The following is a 16523-nucleotide window of genomic DNA, read 5'->3' on the forward strand; positions in this document are numbered from 1 at the left end:
TGGCTAATTTCTAGAACGTTAAATTAAATTTAAAACCCATCAGTAACAAGGAATAAATATTGCAGAGTAGAGCGTGTGGGAGATTCTGCTGGAAGACAACCTGGACCTCATAGTTTAAGGACAGGTATCCACAACTGTCAGTTGTGATACCTGTCCTTAAACTATGCCCCTTAAGCATTCCCCATTAGAATGGGGAATGTGTATGCTCTGACCAAAAATATTGAAGCACTAAGCGAAAAGACAACGGTATCCAAATTAGATCTAGCTGTTGTTGTCCACAGGGGATGCACTTTGAATGGATCAATCTAAAATTCTCATTATTCCAAGACTTATCACATTATGTGACGTGATAATGTGAATAGCACGCTTTGAACAAACATTTTTGAAAGAAACAGCATCACCAAACTGTTATTTTGAGATCGGGCTGCAACTGCATCTGTCAATATCTCTTTGATGTTTAATTACGGCTGCGACAAGATGCTAAGCCATGCTTAATAAACATACTCTACAAATCACTGAGCGATATACGGCTCAGTTTCCTATTTCTATCACAAAGAGAGCTGTCAAATGAAGTTATTACCCTCCAGTTAGTGAATGGGTAATCATTCTTCGAACATCATTCAACAGCAGCTACATTTTGAGCAAAATACTTTCATATTTGCAATATGACCTCTATGATTACTGACTGAGCAATTAATTTACTTGGGACTACCCTTAAAGCAGTTGAGCAAAATTTGATCCTCCATTTTGGCAAGTTTCTCTGGCAACAGATAGAAAGTCTGCCGCTGGCTCTTCAAGAATTTAGGCTGTTTCTTCTACCGCAACTGCTACAAATCATTTTATAACTGTCATTTCTAGGCAGCACCGACTTTCCTGAAGTTAGGAACATATCCAGTTTTTAACTTAAGATTTATAGCTAGTTTCATGGTACACTTGTTCTATCAAAAGTAGGATGATTCAGAGGAAAATGACAGTTGGATATCACGTGGTGAAAATTCCTGTAACATTACTCAGGAATTAAATATTACTAATTCGACAAATGACAACATGTCGAAGAAATGAAAGTCAAGAGGTGACGCTAAACCCAAGAAACTACCAAGGATTCCTGAAATAGTGACTGAATTTTCACTGGAAAACTGCAGCCCACCAGCCTTTGATAATAAAAATAAACGGACATCATCGATTGATATGGTGCAAGGCACACCGAACCTGGACTGTGGATCAGAGAAAATTGGATATGGAAGAGTATCTGAGTGTGTTTGTTCGGAACGTGAAGTTGGAAGGACGTGACCAATATGGAAATATGCAGCGGGAATTGAAGAATCAGGGATTTCGTTGTCCCGTGCCTATATGAAAGCTATTTCTTTCTGTAAAAAAATGAAAGCGTTGACTGGATTTGTGCCTCCATCGCCAAGACTAGACTGTGGAATAAGATCATGTGGTCTGATGAGTCTCGATTTACACATTTTTGCACCGACAGTGGGGTGAAAATGTGGTGTGAACCTCATAACGCCATGCATCCAAACTGTCTATCACACAAGCGGCTGGAGGTGGTATTGGTATACGGTATGTTCTGTTGGTACGGACTGGGTCCGTTTATACAGTTAGAAGATTGGGTTATCTTCAGTGGATATTTTTATGTCGTATGAGATCAACTCACACTGCAATGATTTATTTTTACCAGGAATGCTACGGATTCTTTCATGTCAGCAACGCAACTTTCCACAGTGCAAAAATTGTTTCTGAATAGTCCGAGAAACGTTCCCGAGATTTCCAATGTTATCTTGACCACCAAATTCTCCATATCTGAATCCAACTGGAAATGTTTGAGATATGTTGGACAGGGTAGTTTGGCTTCGCATTTTTCTACCGACCACAATACAGTAGCTGCCGAATATCCTGATGAAACAATGGTCAAATATGGCCCCAGATCGCAATTGTATCACACACCTAGTGCAATCCATACCACAACATGTACGTGTAATTGGGACAAAAGGTGGTTGAACTTACTAGATATTGAATAAAAGTTTAATTTTTGGCCAGTTGTACAAGCATCCCGTGACTTTTGACAGAATAGTGCTACTAATCATGGATATTTATATCAGTGTCCCAAGAAAGGTTGGCAAGATTCTACTGGCAAAAGTCAGCCTTAAAGCAACAAACATCGAATTTACACGGTTTATCGTGTTACAAGCTGGCACTGAAAACGGATTTAAAGATGTCATCATTTCTAAAAACCGCACTGGTATAAACTCCGAAATTTTTAGGGATAAATCCAGTCAATTCATACCAGTTCTTCCAAGAAGAGGCATTAACTGTTTTGGTCAATACTTTCCATCATTCGCATGTGGACATGTGTTATTATCCGTTATTCGCATAAGTACCGGCCCTCGTGGGTAGCAAAGTTTGTATAATCATCGCCCTCCCAACACCGATTGGAAAAGATCTGAGTTTGAATCCCGCCAATAACGCTAGGAACTTTTATTGGCCTTTTTTTACAACTTGGCTGAGTTAGTCGGTCTCAGGCGAAAATATGTTTTTTTTTCCCTCCCGGAAACTGGGGATTTTACGTTCAGCAAACAGCAAATCGACCAAAGAACACACGAAATTTACAGACATAATATATACGGCGCAATTTGGCTTAAGATTCTGATGCGCCTAAAAGCCTACAACAAAGAACAGAACACAGACGAATTCTTGGAAATAAGATGAGACTGAATTGTCACTTGATCATGATTTTTTTTTTTATCAGTCTTCCCTATGGTTAAAAAAAATAATTAATCATCTGGTGCAGGAAAATTAAGTTGATTAAAAACGTTATGTTGTTGATGAACTGTTTTGTTTTATGCTTGTCATCGTATTACTGTAACTTGAGTCCAATCGAACTTTGTTGATCACAAGCAAAAATATGAAAATAATGTAATATTTACGTGGAAGAAGCTCTGAATCTTCTAGATGGTAAAAATTATCAAAATTTGTTTTCTGAAATTACAGAGAGGAAGAAACAGGTGAATCTGAAATTATGATTGCATCAATTTTATTTTAACGTGTCAGTAATAATTACATGACAAATATTTTGTTTAGTAATTCCGAAATAAACATGATGTGTCACATGAAAATCGATTTAAATTAACGCTTTTTTGTTAAACATCAGATACTAATTTGAAATTATAATTTATTAAAAATAAATTATACAGGAGAGTCTGCCAAAGTTCGCTGACGACAAAGGTTTGGAGGATGGTTAACGATCAAAACCAGACTATGATGCTTCAAAAGGATTTGAACTGATGCAAGTATGGTCTGAAAAAAAATGCCAATTGAATTTTAGTGCTACGAAATGCCAGATATTAGCATTGGGAAAAGAAAACCAGTAATTTATAGATTATGGGGAGATGATTAAAGGATGTTCAGGATCAGAATGACTTCAGGAGTACAAAACAGAATGACTTCAGGAGTACAAAACAGAATGACTTCAGGAGTACAAAACAGAATGACCTGACGTTCAACATACAGTAACTAGGCGCCAAAGTACGCGTTGTTCTATGATTTATCCGAATTTACAAAAAGAAAGAAGTGGCACATTATTCCTCCTTATAGACGATGGTGCGACTACATCTAAAGAAAGATAAAGCACTTCTGGAAAAAATGCAAAGAAGGTTGGCTAGATTGGTGAAGAGCACTAAGCATCATTCCTATGAGGAACGGCTTAGAAGATGTGGTATGCAGAGCTTAACAACTAGAAACCTTGCGTGAGGGAAGATCTGATTGAATGGTAAGGCTCTGATGGAGATTAGTGTAATGAATGAGAGAATGGTCTCATTGACGTGCAAGACCAGAACCATAAAATCTTACGAACAAACACCAGACTAGCTAGACCTTGTGAAGTTTATCATCGGGCAGGGTGTTATAGAACGTGGGAATAAAGTAGCAGAGGCAGAGATTTTGGCAAAATTCAAGGAGGAATTGGATAAACTTTTTAAAATGAGAATAATTGTTTTTTCTGCAGATGCAGAAAAAGTTCGCTTTTTGAGTTTAATTAATAGCGGTAGCATTGGAACGGCATAATATAAAGCTTTGTTTATTTTAGCTACAACTTTTCCCAGATACTAAATCATCGCAAAAAGCTACTCCATCTGTTCATTAGTTGCTCTCAGCGTAAATGAAGTTTTATATTACGTCAGTAGAGCGCTTTCCGCAAAAAGACATTTTTTTCATGGTGAAGAGAAACGCCACAGCTTTGACTCTTCATGATAAGTGTAAGCGTACGGTAAATGGAGTTAAAGTGCCTCCTTAAACATGCGAATAACTGTTTGTTGTTTGGTTTTTAGGAGCATTAGCAACTAAGGACATATTGCTCCGGGAATATGCGGTGGTCATTCCCTTGACCTTTCTGCATCCTCCGTATTTGGTGGTGACGGGTTCGAACCCCGGCCTAATCAGCGAATAACTGTGTAGCTGCGTATGATGTCTTATTAGATCACTGCCACAATAGCCGTCCCTTCCTCCGAATTTAGAGGGACGGAGCGTGTTGCACTTCTTTACAGGGAAGAACATATCGAGAATCAGTTTCAAGAATGAATTTCGGATCATCTCTATACGAAGAACACTGTTCCATTCATTTTGGCTGAACAAGTTGTCTGCACCACATTAGATGCCCTTCCTGTGAGAAAGGGGTGAGTGAAACACGAACCAAGGGCCATCTTGCATTGAACACCCTTTTCAGAAGCTTTCCAAATACTTTAGACAATTGTCTGCATTACACTATACTGGTTTGTATTAATCACAATACGGCAGAGGGGCTTCTGTTCATTGATAGCTCAATAAGAATTATAATGAGGTATTTTTGTTTTCACAACTGGAATAAATTTTAATCCTTTAGCTCAACCCACTTAATACGTAGGAAGACTATGAAAACGAGGCATTTTAGTACAATATAAACTATGAAAGCTGGAAGCGATATCTGAGGGGACTTCAAAATGTTAGGATTTCGTTTTGGATTGCGAAGTGGTTACACTGAGTATTCCTCTGTCCATGGAACAGCAGAGCAACAAGCCATTAATTAGAAGAGAATGGACTGTAAGAAAAGAATTAAAGCCTGATGATGCAGTGAACAGCTAGGTTGTTGCTACCACTATTTAACGTTATGCTAGAACTTCTGATGCAATTTGAAAATTTGGCGTATTCGTTGGGGAATGTTTCTGTCAGTACATTCAAGCAATGGAGAAAATATATCAAAGCAGGTGAAACGTGAACCGAATATAGATGGTGGAATGTGACAGATGCTGGGTATTCTGCATGAAAATGGATTCTTTACCCTGCGGATTTATACAAGCTATACGTTGTGGTTTTTCATTATCTTCTGCGCCTTGATCCTCGCACCTGTAGTTGCGTGAAAAAAAAAAAAAAAAATCTCGGAAGAAGTATCTAGGAAAATCGTTCCCCGCTTGAGACCAGCTAACTGAAATCCAATTTAAAAAAAAAAAAAAAAATCTCTCTGGCGTAAGACAGACTCGAACCTAGACCTTTCCAATCGCCTGTTAAGTGGATAAACCACTATACTGCCACAGGGACACACTCACTAGGTCATACAATCAGCACAATCAAAAAGAAATGAAGGTTACCCGCTTGGTAAACACACCAAAAAGATTTAAAAGTTGGTTACACAGTGATCTAATACAGCTTAATATTAGAGATAAAGATGATGCCATTGGGAAAAAGAAATGACCAAAAAGAACCGAACTTATACAAAAAAGCCAAAATGTTATCAACGTTTAAGCAAAGTAAAGTAGTTTTACTAAGTCCTAGATCAAGATGGAGAATGTTTTTTGTACATCTTTTGCAAATTTTCCAGAGATCAATGCTTATAAATTCAGAACCAGAGTACGATGGACCATGGGTTACGAAGTTGTTGAAATATAATTTTGCTCCTTACGTGTCTCAGAAAGGAACAGGCATCTTGGACGCCATTCAAGGATACTGTGGAAAACTTTTTATAAGGCAACGAAATAAAAGACTATCAGCAACATGTTAACCAGTATTTTAACCCTGGGCTGAGTCTCAAGCTTCATTTTCTAAATGGCAATCTTGATTATTTCCATGGGAACCTTGGTGCAATTAATGAAGAGCATTAAGGTATCAAGAACTTGGGAAAAACGATTCAAAAGTAGATGGAAATGAGGCAATGATGGTTAATTACTGTTGGTGTTTAAAGAAGGATTCGTCTGCTCCTCACAGGGAGTGTCAAAGATGCCCAAATGCATATTAGCCAGTACTCAGAGTTATGTTCTGCGATATTCACGCTTCATGAAGGACCGTTTGTTCTTTGCATAACAACAGATAAGCATAAAAAAAAAAGAAACTTCGATAAATCGCAGCGAAAGTGGGTTGGTTAAGCGGTATTAAGAGTTATGAAGGCAAAGAAAGAAAATGGAAACTTGTACCAAAGACTGAATAAACACCTTTCCAAAATTAAATAAACAGATTTTCAAAACTAAATAAACAGACAGAGAATCGTGGACCTGCCGCTGCACGAGCAAACATACGGTCGGCAAAAAGTGGTGTCGGACAGTCGTACTGTCCGTAAAGTACCCGTAACCTGATCCCGGATGTAATGAACTACAAGCATTAAGGATAAATATCACATTTACCTGAAGCCTGGTTTACATTTTGTTTAAATTTCAAAAGGGAAACCTATTAACAATTTTAATGCAAATAGTGCCCTAATAAACGGTTCTACCCAAATTAAAACCTCTATTTAGTTTTCAGTTGTTAATGTGTGTGTGGGACGTTTTCATATCTACTCTTCAAATAAATTTGTTTAACTAAACTTCAGGTGCACGGCGAACTATCAATTATTTGGTACATTTTTGAAATCAAATCTATTGCGACGAATTTTGGTTAATAAAAATACAACAGAATAACAGATGCGCTTCTTGAGCCATACGTACTAAACTACGTGGCAATTTGAGAATACTTTTAAATTTTCTATTTGCTGCTTCTAATTCTCTTAAAGAGGAATTTCTATTTTACCAGATTATCAGGAGCCGGCCTACTGTGGTATATTAGATCATTAAGATGTCAGTGAATAGGACTATTTGTTTCTTGTCGCACAGTTTCGTTCTGTGGATGATTTGAGCTGGATATTCGTTGACAAAGGTACTTACTGATTCTCAACGAGGGTACCTTGTAAGTTAGACACCCTTCGGCATATGCACTGATCAAACTAAAAGTAAACGGACACTTCGGTGGTATTTAAACTGAACTATTTATACATAAACTGTAATAACCACCTTAACTCACCTTTCAGATTCTCAAATGGCTATAATTAGTTAGGATGTAACTTCCTGAACCATTGTACGTTAAGGGAAGTTGTTTTGATGATGGTAGAGGCCACCAGACAATTAACAACATATTGAAAATGCACAAACGCATGCGAGAAGATCCTGTTGAAATTTTAAATCGGAAATGGATCGTCCAATCACTGCGAACCGGTGGGTGGAGTTAGGCCAACTGTTCACGCAAAGATCCATGGGTAAGCACCATAAAGTAAATTTAAATCCAAGATTCTATGCCACGATTTTTATTCAGCCATTTATATTTTGACAATATTTAGCCAACTGGAGCACACGTAATAGGACACAAAAGAAACCAATTCAGCGAGTACTTGAGTTTCCGATAGCTGTGCGAAAGGTGGATAAAGTTAATACTGCAGCATTAATTATCGCTGGCTATTCAATGATAGCGTAAAATGTTCAAAATCATGTATTTTTTTGTGTGTAATTTTGTTTGGGCCGCAATTAACATACAAGGTTATTCCTAGACTTTTATTCAAAATGCGACAATTTCTAGTACAATGTTCGTAATTAACTGGCACTAACTGCCGTGTGGGTACTTTGCGTCATATCTAAAATTGTTTAAAAACGAACATACCAGCACTTTCGAACTGTTTTCAACCCTGTTTCAACTATAGCAGGAAGAAGAATATAAGAGAAGAAAGAGTCAAAAATCTGTCATTAAATTTTATTTGTAGGAATCTAGCCTTATTTGTATTCAGTAAATAAAATATTTCTTAATTTTTTATTAAAAATAAAACATAGAAGGTAACAAATGGAAGTATATACTGTATTTAATTTTACCAGCATCTGAAATACACTGCCCTCCATGGATGGATAAACAGGCCCTATGCATGCAACACGTCACAGAACCTGCAATAAATATGCCCACTGGGCTTCGAACAGACAATTGCAAAAGTGGGCATGCAAGATGACACGTTCAACAGAATTACCTCAACAGTTCAACAGAATTGATCACTTCAACAAATGCTAGATGCCGATTAACGTGGTGTAAGGAGCGCGAATCCTGGACTGTAGAGCAGCGGAAAATAGTCCTATGGACAGACGATCGAGGTTCGCACTCTACCAGTCTGATGGCCGTTCCTGGGTGTGGTGAATGCCAAGGGAACAGTTCCATCCTGATTGTATCCTCCCAACAATGAAGTTTCGTGGAGGCAGTGTCATGGTATGCGGCTCCTTCCATGGTTTGGCTAGGGCCCATTAGTCTATCGACAAAACCATGAACGCTCTGCAATACCAGGACAGCTTGGACAATTATGCACTTCCAACATTATGGCAATACTTCGGAGAAGACCCCATACCTGTATCAGCAAGACAACGCGCCATGGTATACTGCTCGGGTCGTAATAGAGTTTAAGGACATGGGTGTAGAAAAGTTGGATTGGGCAGCCCAGAGTGTTGATCTGAACCCTATCGAGATGGGATGTATTGGATCGTCGAGTACGTGCGCGTCGAGATCGCCCAAACAACAAGGCCGAACTTGAGCTGCGTTATAGGCCGAGTGGAGGAACATATCACCTGATATTTATAAAAAGCTGGTTGAGAGTGTCCCGCGAAGATTGAAGGCCATCATAAAAGCAAAAGGTTTCAGCACAAAATATTAAATGACACAATAAAAGCTTTTTTTTTTTTTTTTTTTTTTTGTTTAAAAGCAGGTGTCCGGATGGTAGGGCAGTGTACATTCGCTGTGCTTTCGTGATTTTGGGGGCCTCAAGCGGCTGTTTATGTTTAAATCCGTCACTCTGCTGATTTGGGGTCACTTAGTTGGCTGGCTCCTATCATTGTATGTCTAACAGAATAGAAAGTCAGTAGACCCCAACGAATAACTTCTCAATTCTGTATACAAGTTGCGTGACCTTGTTTTTAATGTTTTAACGACAATATATATATTTTTTATTTTTCCCCTTCATGTTCCATAATTTTCTAATATCGCAAACAGTATTCAAAAATAAATTGCCGATTAAACAAATAAAACGTGTAGTTACCGCAAAAAAAACAGGATATTAGTTAAAGTAGAATTCACATTATATCTACCTTTCTGGAAATCCTTCTTCTTAGATCTTGAAGATTAACGCGTTCCACGATAGCCGCTGTCACACGCACAAGAGTCGGTAAAAATCTTGTGCCGTGTCCAGCAACTACTGTGAACACAAGACGAGTAGATGGACGATGAGACATCTTGAGATGCAATATCCAGTTGGCTGCTCCAACATCACTTTTCGAATATGGGACTTGATCGTGGAATATGCCACTTCTAAAGTCAAGGACAAAAGTTAAACGAAGGAGAAAATGTTAGTTTAACGTTATCCTTTAAGTTAATTATTAAATTATAATAGAAATAAAAAATATATATATTGCTTGACAACTCCCAGCCCCTCCAAAGGTTCTGTAAATTTTCTTTTAAAAGAAATAAAACTATTTTTAATAATTATTAAATTAATTAGAGTTAAATTGGTTTAAAGAGAAGCATTTATTTTTTTTTTAAATGGACGATACGCGTTTCTTACAACCATTCAAAGCTGCCCGCCCCTACAGTGCGCGCTGGAAGCGCCATCTATCGATGCGAAATCGCACTATCTCCATTTGCAGTTATTGACCCCAGTACGTGCTACATACTATGCATTACTTCACAGCCGCGTTACGCTCCGTGCATTTTAGACATGCTGGAATGTGCGTCTAGACAGGTCCTAGACAACGGGGGTCACGTGCCGCTCAAAACTGCGCGACTGGAACGGCAGGAGAAGAGAAAGAGCGAGGGGCTGTGTGTGTGGAGTGGGAGTACGACAATGAGCAGTTTTGGAAGAGCTAACTACTGGCTTCTGTGGATAGCCGGATATCCGGCAAAACAGTGGAAAATTCTTTGATCTTGTCCGCTGGCCGGAAAAGGTTGGGGATGCAAAAGGTTGATAAAAATGTCTATGGAGTGTCTCGATCGACTTACTGCGGAGAAGGCACTCTTTGATGGCTAGCAGACTGCATCAACGGTAAGATCCTGTGAGGTCAGCATTTGCAAGTACGAACACTGGCAGTGGGTGATGTCTAGACGTGCTGACATTTTAAGTATCCAGACTGGAAGACAATGGCGGAAAAGCGATCGATCATGGAACGCATGAAGGGACTAGACGTAGTTCATAATTTTAAATATTGTTTGTCCACGTTCATTTGGGCATCTGCACGAACCCACGATTTGTAATTAGCGAACAGTGGCAGTGACTTATGAGAATTGTACAATTAGCAACTTTGGAAGGTATTTAAGCACGTTTCTATATTTATTTGAATTTTTTTCCCCCGAATAATATTCATTAATACACGCAGGGCGTCTTTTGGTAGTCGTAGGCCCTTGGTACTCTTCATTCAGATGCCTCGCTGCATTATATCGATGATATTAAAATGCCCTTTGCGTTAAATCTATTATTATTTTAGAAAAATTCCAAAGCATTTCCATAAAATTCGATTTTGAAGACTTTTCTACAACTCTATTCATGGAATCTTTACATTTCTTTTTTTTTTTTCTGGACACAACAAAATATTTTGGCTTCACATAAAGATTACTTCTTAACCTTTCACGAATCAAACCTTAATATTTTAAACAGTTAACTCCAGGATCGTAAATAGGTAATTACTTAGGAATTAGGCTTATTGTGTGTGGGTGGTTTTATCTGCAGTGATCAGAAGTATTACCGGAAAGTTAATTAACAATATCAGACACTAAGCCTTGATCAAGCTCTATTCAAATCTCCCATTAAAGAATGAGTTCTGGGAATTACCAGAGGATTATATTCGTCATTATTTTAATTTGCTTATAAAAAATCTTAAAAGACAACTGAGCCATTTGTAATCGTAAATGGAAAAACCATTCGAAATTGTTTCATTACACGCATGTTCTGACATTCTGCTACGTCCACATATTGGGACATACAACTACATCGCCAGACATCGGCTTCAAGGATATAGGAAACTTTGAGTGATAGTCTGAAGATGGGAGAGAGGGGGAAACGTGGGGTCGAGTTATATAATTGACCCCCAGATATTGAAATCATATAGTTCGCTACACTATCTGAACTTCTTCCAGTGCTTGAACACACCTTAAGATCTACCGCAATGCTGGATCGTAACAGCCAATACGCTACACATTTTATCAGTAAAAGACAGTCTAAACGCTCCTGAAGTGCACAACTGTTATCAGTTAGTCTTTCCTGTTTTTGTAGAGGTAGAGACTGTTGCGCAATGTATGGTTAGGTTGAATGACGTTGACATGTCTGGCATAGCCTTGACGAGTTTTTGACAGTATCATTATTCCAGGCAGATGCGTAAAAAGGAAGGCAAATGGGCCATATTTCAGAGATATTGTGACTTGGCATGCCACCAACACTCCTGTAGTAATAACAAGAGTATGGCTTGGATGCGAGACTTAAATCTTTTCCAAGGTTCAGTTAGGATGTAAGCAATGAACGTCACTTATTTGTTTGCAGGAAAGATAATATACTAGGCTTTATTTGGTTTGGAAAAACCAACCCACCCTCCCTTTAAATTAATTTCCAGTTAAAAACTGGCACTTTTCAAATTACTGTGGTTAAATGCAAATTGGAATTATTTTAATTATAATGCTAACAAATGCGCATGACCGCTTCTTTAATGAGATTAATATTATTAGTGAAACTATTGTTGAAATACCATAACTAATCATAATATTAATAAAGTTAATAAAAAATCAGGTCAGCTTTTATTACAGACACTTGTTCGTCCTCAAGTGATGATGAGTATATACAATATTCTTAATTTAACTGAAATCTGACAGTTACTGGAACTTAATGTTGTTTGCATCTTTTGAACAGATGCCGATGGTGTTCAACAAACCCTCTGATGGCGCATTTCTAGTAGGGCTCGCAGAATTATCTCTACAACAGTCTGTTTGTTTTCAGCTGACATTGGCCTCTCTCATACAGTGCAGCCAAAATTCTCCATTGCAGTAAACACAGTTGTGCTATCCAAATATTTATCACGTCTATTAGCAGTTAATTCGTGGTGACTTGGATGATGAAACTCGTTACACAAGCAGCCATAAATGTGTGAAACCTCTTAGAAGTTCAACAAACAGGCGAAGGCCAAGCAGCAAATAATAAAAAGAAGAAAAAAAAACTATATAAAAAAAAATCACTGCGCAAGCAACGTCAAAAATCATTGCCCTTCTCTATCTTGCCTTGACAACCATCACCCTGGTATCTATGGCAACGGTGGTGGGCGAATCACGCGTCGTCATGTGCTAGCTAGTGTCTGCAGCAGATGTGGCGTGATCCGGACACTGTTTTGAAGGTGTTACCTCCGTCACCACACCTCTCTCTTCCTCCCCTCCCCCCAAAAAAGAAATCGCCAGTAGACATTGGAAACATGATCGCGTAGGGATGATGTTCCGAAAGAGCTGGTTCTTTATCTCATAAATATTCCATTACCTAAATGGAATCTGTTGATAGGGGGTAAACATCAAGTGCAGTGCTAGGTGGCACCATGGGCTTTCTGATTGCGCAATTTTTATGTAATCTGATGACGTCATCATCAATTAGCAAATTTTTCTCGGTTGATTCTGTTTTTGAGCATCCCTTTCCAACCTTAAAGCCTCAATTAAGGTGCAAATTCGCTTTCTTTTTTGATTCTCATTTTTAATATCTAATACATGCAAAACGCGAAATTTTCAAACTGAGTAATTTATCCTCTTTAAAAGCCATTATAATAAGTTTATCGTGGTGCTGGCCCAATTAAGATAAAATGATTACTGGAATCAGCAAATGAAAAGGCATTGTTAAAACAAGGTAATTAACGATGTACGATGAGTGTTAATTAAGTTTCCGGGACGAAGTATACAAACGATTATCGCAATCAAGGGTTCAGTAAGTATTTACAAATCAAGAATAATGCAATAGAAACAAAGTTGCAGCATGGAACAGCAGTGCCTTCGTTTCTACTGCATTTTTCTTGATTCTGGGTGAATGTACAAACGTTATACGATGTTCAAGAAACCTTGAAAACAACTTACATTTTTAATACCAAGCTTCTCTCTATCTCATTCTAAAACCCAGTAATCTGATTAATCACATTTTGTATAATGCAAAATGCGATTATACAAATGAGAGATTAAAACGGGAGATCCAACGAAAATATTGAATCTTCCACCGAATTGAATTCACACGACTCGATTCAAAGTTTTGGATCACCTAATACGACTCATTCACATAATAAAATTCTTAAATACCAAAGCGGCTTGCAAATGTGTCACAGAGGACGCGACAGATGATCGCTGACTTTCAGAAGGTTTTAATTGTTGGTGATTGGCAAGCGGGTAAGTGCAGAACACAAAGAACATGAAAGTCACTGAACTATCCAAAGTGACCATTTCAAGAGTCTACAAAACATGCTTAATAAATTCACTTCCCAGAAGGAGTAAATAGAAAACAAACCTGGTACTGCAGCAGAGGGACTGCGGAGTTCTCCGAGTATGAGGTTGAATCGGCATACAGCAGTAAAGCGTTTCTCTTCAATCTGCCTGTTGACTTGTCAGAAGCCTCCTCTGACAAGTTCCGAAGAATTTCATGAGGCAAGCAAGCCTCATGAAATTGTTCGTATCTGGTCTTAATAAAACGACATCTTTCAGAATAATGACAACCATCGCCGCCATCTCAAACAGGACCTGGCCATTTACCATGGTTACGGCAGTCACCAGGCCTTGATCTCACTGAAAATCTGTAGCAGTGTCAAATATATCACAATTCAGTACCATTGTCACCAACTTGAACTTTTAACCCAAAATCGCTAGCAGGTTAAGCAACAGAATCATAAAGCAATTTATGTATAATAAACTACAATGGCAAGAACTCCACTCTTTTATAAAAGAAACAGAGCCCACGTGGAATTGAGATCAGCGCATAGTACTCTTTTTTTTTGGCAGATATATTTCTATGTACTTATAAACAAGGCAGAAAACGTTCATCCGAGTATTTAAAAAGAACTCTGTGCTTATTTTAAGACATTAGAGTGCATTCCTAAAAAGAAAAAGGAAAAAACTCAGTCATTTACATTACATTTAAACTGTATGTCAAAAGTACCAAAATTATTTTACTAGAAATGCATATAATCTTGGCAAGAGACACTGTTAAACTGCAGCGTCACATCATGATTAATTAATTTACACCTATTAAAATTCTCACTTTTTTTAAATTACTTAAGAGAGCTATAAAACGATCGAATGGAAGAACTTGGTTATAAGTTTAAGAGAAAAAAAAACTTTATAGCAGTACCTTTGAAAATATAAGCCGCTGCTGCCATTTTGTACAAGGTCTGATTCCATCATTGTCAAAAATGAATCACCCCTTGGTGTTTCTGGAAACCAATTTCCTGCCGTACATATATCAGATATTTCTCCAAACCATTTTCCTAAGATATATTCCACGATCTCCCCGTCTGATAAAAACAGAGAAGACATAATACTTAAAATGTCCATCTGAAAGCTATTATTGGGTTACCATGACAATCGCAGGATACACAAATCCAATCCTAAAGAAAAACACGCGAAGAGGGAGGGAGTAGAAGATGAAGTTGGTTTAGTCCACCATCATTATTGCATATTTAGACGAGTACTATATCACCATCTACCCACCATCAGTAATAAAGATAAATGTGACAAGTTTGATTGCCCTCAATTAATTAAATGTCTACCAATATTTCTTAATAGCTGGGAAACGAAGAAGCATTGGCAATATGAGATTGCGGAAGCATAGTAAGAAAGAGAACCAAAAACTAAGTTTTGTGGAAAAAATTGCAAAGAGTGGTGGTGGAAGAAAGCTGATTTGGCAAAAGAATATACAGTTTTGTTGAGCTCTTATCAACAGTAATTAAAAACAGAAATTAAATTGTGCATAACCTGGCCAAATCTAAAGACGTTGCAAAGAGAACATTCTCCCTGATTTGAATCCTGATGAGGTTTTCTTTGCAGTGGTTTTCGGTTGCTACTGGTGAAAAGATACCAGTGAGTGGACCGATTTTTAAAAGCAAATGCTCGTGGGGTCTGGTTAGGAGGTAAAACTTTTAATCAGGAACTGGCTGATTGCAGTGATCCAAAGATCGACAAAGCATATACTGTATGTATCCACGAAAGGAGAATCAATATAGCAAATCATAAATAGTTTCTCTTTTATTGGACATTCATGATGGTGACAAAACGGCACTGAAATTAGAGTCCGATTAGATCAGACTGATTTGCAAAAGCAGGTAATTTTGACGGGCATTTACAGTAATATATGAACATAATTCTGAAAACTGCAAGAAGCAATTCCAGCAGTATCCTCTGCCTTCCATATTCTGTCAATTACGCCAAATAATTTTACTCGGACACATTCCCAGTTATTCTTAGAGCACATCTACATGTACACTAACAAGCTGCAGTCGTATCATTATTCATTAGAAAATCGAGAGTCAGCGAAACGAATCGGAGAAGGCTGGGTGAATCAGTAATAAAAGATACGCGCTTCGGTGAGGTGGGATAGAAGCATCCACGGGAACGTAGCTGAAAAACCACCTTATCAATCACAGTTGAAACGATCAGACGGGCGTTGCAGGACAGGCATTAGCCATACTTGAATTCTGTCCTTGCGGAATCAAAGGCGAAATGTCTTCACTCCTTCCGCGTACCGAACTCAAGAACTCAGTTGAGTTCACCAAGAGTTCCAGGAATTCTCGAGTGTGAAAAAAAGGGGGCGCCACGGAACGTCTCGAATATACGGATGTAGCGAACTGTTCCACAGAATAAAGATGTCAAGTGTCGTGTGTGACTGCTTCATTTCATGCTCCAGAGGACCTTTTTTGAACCGTCAACTTACGTTTTAATTTGAATCTAATACGTGTAGCGAAGGGAACCAGTATGTCTATCTTCTCGGAACAGATTACGACCCAGGTGAGGCAGTCCAGAATTCCACCGGTGATAGGTGATCTGAGCTAAAAACGATGGCCTAGCGATCGCAGCACCAGGGGGAAAATTGCTCCAGACTTCGTTAACTGTCCAAAGACATGAAAAAACAGTTTATCGGTTTTATTTTATTATTATTTTAATTATTTATTGTTTTCGGTCGCTAATATGGACCGTTAAGGGTAAACAAGGCGAAAACCACTAATATCTGTTGCCAT

The sequence above is a fragment of the Mastigoproctus giganteus genome, chromosome 12 (genome assembly GCF_048544385.1).
Source record: "Mastigoproctus giganteus isolate SK-2022 chromosome 12, ASM4854438v1, whole genome shotgun sequence".
In the NCBI taxonomy this organism is placed as follows: Eukaryota; Metazoa; Arthropoda; class Arachnida; order Uropygi; family Thelyphonidae; genus Mastigoproctus; species Mastigoproctus giganteus.